The 5,229-nt window shown below is 47.1% G+C and overlaps 1 protein-coding gene across 1 annotated transcript in view; it reads left to right on the top strand.

Annotated features, from left to right (window-relative positions):
- The first annotated feature begins 503 nt into the window (after positions 1 to 503).
- Positions 504 to 5,229, top strand: part of ME2 (malic enzyme 2, NAD(+)-dependent, mitochondrial) — a 63,048-nt gene continuing 58,322 nt past the window's right edge. Inside the window, exon 1 of the mRNA XM_010849790.1 lies at positions 504 to 753. The gene's annotated coding sequence lies outside the window, so the exon portion shown is untranslated. The remainder of the gene's footprint in view (positions 754 to 5,229) is intronic.

Here is a 5,229-nt window from a genome sequence, read left to right as displayed (position 1 = left end):
TCTCCATTCTCCTGGTTGGCATCCTGGTCTTCGAATCTCTGCTTTCCTCTCCCTGCCTCCACAGGCAGTCCAGGAGCGGCCCACACGCCCAGCCTTCGTCGCTTCCCGCGTTCGGGTCCTGGTACCCGCCGACAGGTCCCACCCCGCCCCATCCCCGGCCTCGCCCGCGCCTGCGCAGAGCCTCTTCTCGCGCGAACGCGCGGCCATCTCCCCCGACCTACCCCAGCGCCCGTCGCCGGGATGGGAGGTCTGCGGTTAGCCAGCCCCGGCTCTTTCCGTGGGGCGGCAGCTGTCCTCTGCGTGTCCGGACTCCTCCCACCCTACACGCCTGCGGGCTCACTCCTGGCGATCGGGCCCATAAGGGCACCTGCCAGGCCCCCAAACAGTTACCTCAGGCTACCGGGCAGAGGAAGGTCCTTGGAGGCTGGGACCCGGGCGCCGGCGGCGAAGCCCCTCCCCTTAGGGCTGGCTTCCTGCCTCCGCATTGGCCCGCGCGCCCGTCAGTCTCACCCCCTTCGTGGGGCCGCCGCGGCGGTTCTCCCCGGTCAGTCTCCTCGCTGCGCGGGTGTACTGGCTGCCTCGGCTCGAGTCCAGCAGAGCCGGCTGGTCGGAGCCTGAGCTGGCGCCGGCTCCCTCCGGGAACCCTCGGGAAGGGGAGGGCCGCACTCGGCCCGAGCTGAGCATCGTCCGGGTGGCCTGCGGGGCCGCGGCCTCTCCGCCGGCAGCACCACCTGTCGCGGGGCAAGAAGCGGGGTAAGGGTTTCGCGCGGCGCGCGGCCGCGGGCCCCCGGGGCCGGGAGTTCCGGGATGCGAGCGGGCGCCGGCCTTCTCACCCCGGTGGGCGGAGCCGCGCGTTCGGCCCGCGAGGACCCGCTGGGCGGATGGGAGACCCGGGTGGAGGGAAAGGAGCTCGCCGAGCCCGGGCTGAGAGCTCGGGGAGCGGTCGGGGAGCGGCTACACCCTCTCTGACCGTGGACACCTCTTCCCTTGCGCACGGTTTAGGAACGCGACTTAACCGAGCGAGATTCGCTGGTCCAGGGCGCCCCCCTTCCCGACCCGGAGAAAGGCCCGGTGGCCTCCGTAGCGCGAGCATCTTTTCTACCTTATATTCCTGCTCCCCTTAAAGACCGATTTTGTGGCTCTGTATCCCTTTGTCAAATAGTTCTCATTTTCTGCAGGGATGGATTAATGGCAGGAGTTAGACACTGTGTGTGTGTGTGTGTGTTTGGATCGTTTCCTCGCTTTAAAGGAAGTTTGTCGCAGGCTAGAAAGTTCCAAGATTGAAACGATTCTGACCATGTGAAACGACATCTGTGGACTAGCATTGGCAGGTGTTTCTTTGACGCAGGTGATATCCATTTTTGCCTGTGTGATGTTACACAGTGAGGTCCTGGATTTGACTTTCTTGGTCCGGAGATAATTCTAGAAAATTTACTTTGCCATTTGGTGGGAAGAAGCTTAATCCAAACAACGAATCTCAACAGAAGTGCTTCCTTACAGAACACTTTCTCTCGTATCTGTTTATCTTCTTAATGTTTATGGCAATCACTTCAAAACAAAGCAGTTGATAGCACTGTAATTTGTTTTAGTGTTGCAATCGATAACAATGGAAGCACGGATTAATGTGGCACTCCACTCCAGTACTCTTGCCTGGAAAATCCCATGGACGGAGGAGCCTGGTGGGCTGCAGTCCATGGGGTCACACAGAGTCGGACACGACTGGAGCGACTTAGCAGCCCCAGCAGCAGAGGCCGGAGCGCTGTTTCCTGCAAGAATTATCTCAAAATAATGCCCTGAGATTGTTATTCTTTATTATCTCCGGTTTAGAAAGAGAAGGGAAGCTGGTGGCCTAGTGGTAAAGAAGCTACATGCCGATGCAGGACCGCAGGAGACACAGGTGCCATCTCTGGGTCCAGAAGATTCCCTGGAGTAGGAAATGGTAACCCAGTCCAGTATTCCTTCTTGGAGAATCCCATGGACAGAGGAGTCTGGTGGACTCCTGTCCATGGGGTCACAAAGAGTCTGACGCGACTGAACATGCATGCATTACAAAGGAGGATTAGGAAGGTTAAGTAACTTGCCCAAGATCCCAGGTTTTAAGTGGCAAAGCCTGGATTCAGATTCAGGTAGTCTAACTTAATAGCTTCAACCTCCTCTTAACCTTGTATGCTCCTTTAACATTGTTCATGTTGTAAAGCTAATTGCAGTGTTGTGCTCCTAAGTTTTGATCTTTAGTTGCCAAGCTTTCTGGATATTAAAGAAGAAACAGCCGTTTCCTTACCCCTCCCATATACACACATATTGTAGTAGTTACACAGATGCTAGGTAAATATATATTGTGTAACTACTGTAACAGTTAGGTTACATGTTACATTACACGGTTTGCAGAAGTAAAGGGAAAATAGTTTAGCAATTTTCTTCTAGTAGTGGACCTTTAAATAGTCAGCTTTGAGCGCTGCTTTGTAACCTGTATCTGATTCTTTTATGGTAGCAATAAAGACTTGAAAGTTAAGCATAGAGGGAAAAAATGCTGATATAGCTTTACCATATGTTAGAGAAAATGTTGGGCTATGCTTTTGTAGAAGTTTTGCATTTTCTTGAGAACTAAAACTTCCTCAATGGTAGTAGTTTAGTTGATAAGTCGTATTTGACTCTTGCAACCCTATGGATTGTAGCCTGCCAGGCTCCTTGGTCCTTGGGATTTCCCAAGCAAGAATACTGGAGTGGGTTGCCGTTTCCTTCTCCAGGAGATCTTCCCAACCCAGGGATTGAACACTGGTCTCCTACATTGCAGGTGTATTCTCTACCACCTGAGCCACCAAGGAAGCCCAGTAGTTATTCTTGCTCAATGCCGCTGCTGCTACCGCTGCTGCTAAGTCGCTTCAGTTGTGTCCGACTCTGCCTACTCTGCAGCTTACCAGGCTCCTCCGCCCATGGGATTTTCCAGGCAAGAGTACTAGAGTGGGTTGCCATTGCCTTCTCCGATTCTTGCTCAATAGTACTCCTAAAAGAGAATTGCTTACAGGTCTCACTTTTATAAGGTGTTTATGTATAATGTTTTTGTCTTTCAATATATTTGTTATGAAAACACTTTAAAATTCATAAAAGAAATACCCATTTACCACTTGAGAGTATCTTTTGTAAATTAACTCTTACTATGAAGCTGTTTGTGCATAAATTGTATTTAATTTCATATAAAAAGTAAGCTATTTTAAACTGCATTACATTTTATATTAAAGTAAAATTATAATCTGTTTTGGTGAATTTCAGGCCAACTCAACAACCATATTTTAAAACATAAATAACACTAAAATGTGTAGTTGTTTACTAAGGATCAATATTGGAGAAAATTCATACTAAATATCAAAGTTACTCCACATATGATTTAATGAAATGGTAATCATTTTATTAAAAGCTAACTAATTGAAAGTAACCATTTTAATTATTATACCTGCCTATTACACCTGCCCTGATCAATATATACAAATTTTTAAAGTTATGAAGAATGTATTGATTATATTGTTTAGGATAACATTTGATATTTGCCTGGATCTGTATGCCATCCAAATTCTCATTCTTGACCTAATGATTTCAAATCATTTAAATAAATGTTAGCCATGATTATCCTCATAGCCTCATGTTTTTAAAGTTATATAGGGGTTCTTTTTTTAGACAAATTTTTATTGAAATATCGTTAATATACAAACTTTGTAGGCTCTTAAAATGGATTTCACTTTGGAAGATGATTCAGAAACAGCCTTTTAGAAGGCACCTTCTGACCTCCTTAGTTTATTACTACTGATAACAATAATACTTAAATAAATAACATAGAGCACTTAGAGGGCACTGTGATAAGCATCTTACATGGATTATGTGATTTTAATCTTAAAATGGCCCTATTTAATAGGTCCTGTTGTTTATCATCCCTGTTTGACTGCTACTCGAGGAGATTGAGACTTAACTGTGACCTAGTCAGGATCATGGAGCTAGTAGTGTCTTAGGGGCAAAGCTAGAATTTAAGTCCCGTGATTTGATCATAGAGCTTACTTTCGACCACTCTGCCGGATTGCCTGGATGTGGATCTTATTGAATGAACCAAGTGAAGTAGTCAAGCTCTTTGTGATGATGATAAAGCTTTAAGGGGTTGATGCTACCGCTGCTGTTTAGTCGCTCAGTCGTAGCTGACTCTTTGCAACCCCACGGACTGTAGCCTGCCAGGCTCCTCTGTCCATGGAGTTCTCCAGGCAAGAATACTGGAGTGGGTTGCCATTCCCTTCTCCAGAGGATCTTCCTGACCCAGGGATTGAACTTGGGTCTCCTGCACTGCAGTCAGATTCTTTACAGTCTGAGCCACCTGGGAAGCCTTGAGGACTTGATACTATATTTAAATATCATCATAACTGCACACAGCTGCTTAATAGGTTCCCTTCCCTTCCCTATTTTGTTGATGAGAAAAGTGAGACCTTCAAGTTAGGGGTTCCCAGACTTTTGGACTTCATCAGCAAGTTTAAAAAAAATAAAGTGTGTGTGTAGGTGGGCAATTGGGATCAGATGTAAGGTCCCCAACTTTGAGTTCCATCGACGTTATGGACCTTTTTTAGAACTACTACAATCTACCATCCCCATCCTTTAAAAAAAAGTTTGTTTTTTATTTTTAACCACCAAAAAGGGAGGAAGATGATAATTACGACGTGGAAACAGACAATAAATTTAGTGTCATGAAAAACTATATTGTCCTAGTTTTTCTCATTTGGTTATAGGTCAGTGAAAAATGTGTTCCAGACTGATGCCAATTCAGAGACCATTTGGGAATGCTTGGGTGACACAATGATTCCAGACTGGTAATTAGCTGAGTCCAGATTCAGACTGAATGCCGAGCTTATGCTCATTGCACCTGGTCATAAACAGGAGAGAGGGTATGCTCAACTGTGTCCACCTCTTTGCGACCGTGTGGGCTGTACCTGCCCAGTCTCCTCTGTCCATGAAATTTTCCCGGCAAGAATACTGGAGCAGGTTGCCATTTCCTATTTAAGGGGATCTTCCTGACCCGGGGTCTCCAGCCTTGTCAAGTGAATTTTTGACCGCTGCACCATGACTTCTCTCCAATTGACGTCTCCATTTCATTGAACTTCTGCTTTCTACCCCTAGCTAGGCAGCTGGGGAGAGGAATCTTCAGCAGTCAGTGACCTAGCAGTTTCAGTCCCAGTTGGGTTTAGAAATACCACCCAG

The sequence above is a fragment of the Bison bison genome, unplaced genomic scaffold, assembly GCF_000754665.1.
Source record: "Bison bison bison isolate TAMUID 2011002044 unplaced genomic scaffold, Bison_UMD1.0 scf7180017864287, whole genome shotgun sequence".
In the NCBI taxonomy this organism is placed as follows: domain Eukaryota; kingdom Metazoa; phylum Chordata; class Mammalia; order Artiodactyla; family Bovidae; genus Bison; species Bison bison.
This window is presented reverse-complemented; position numbering and strand designations above follow the sequence as displayed.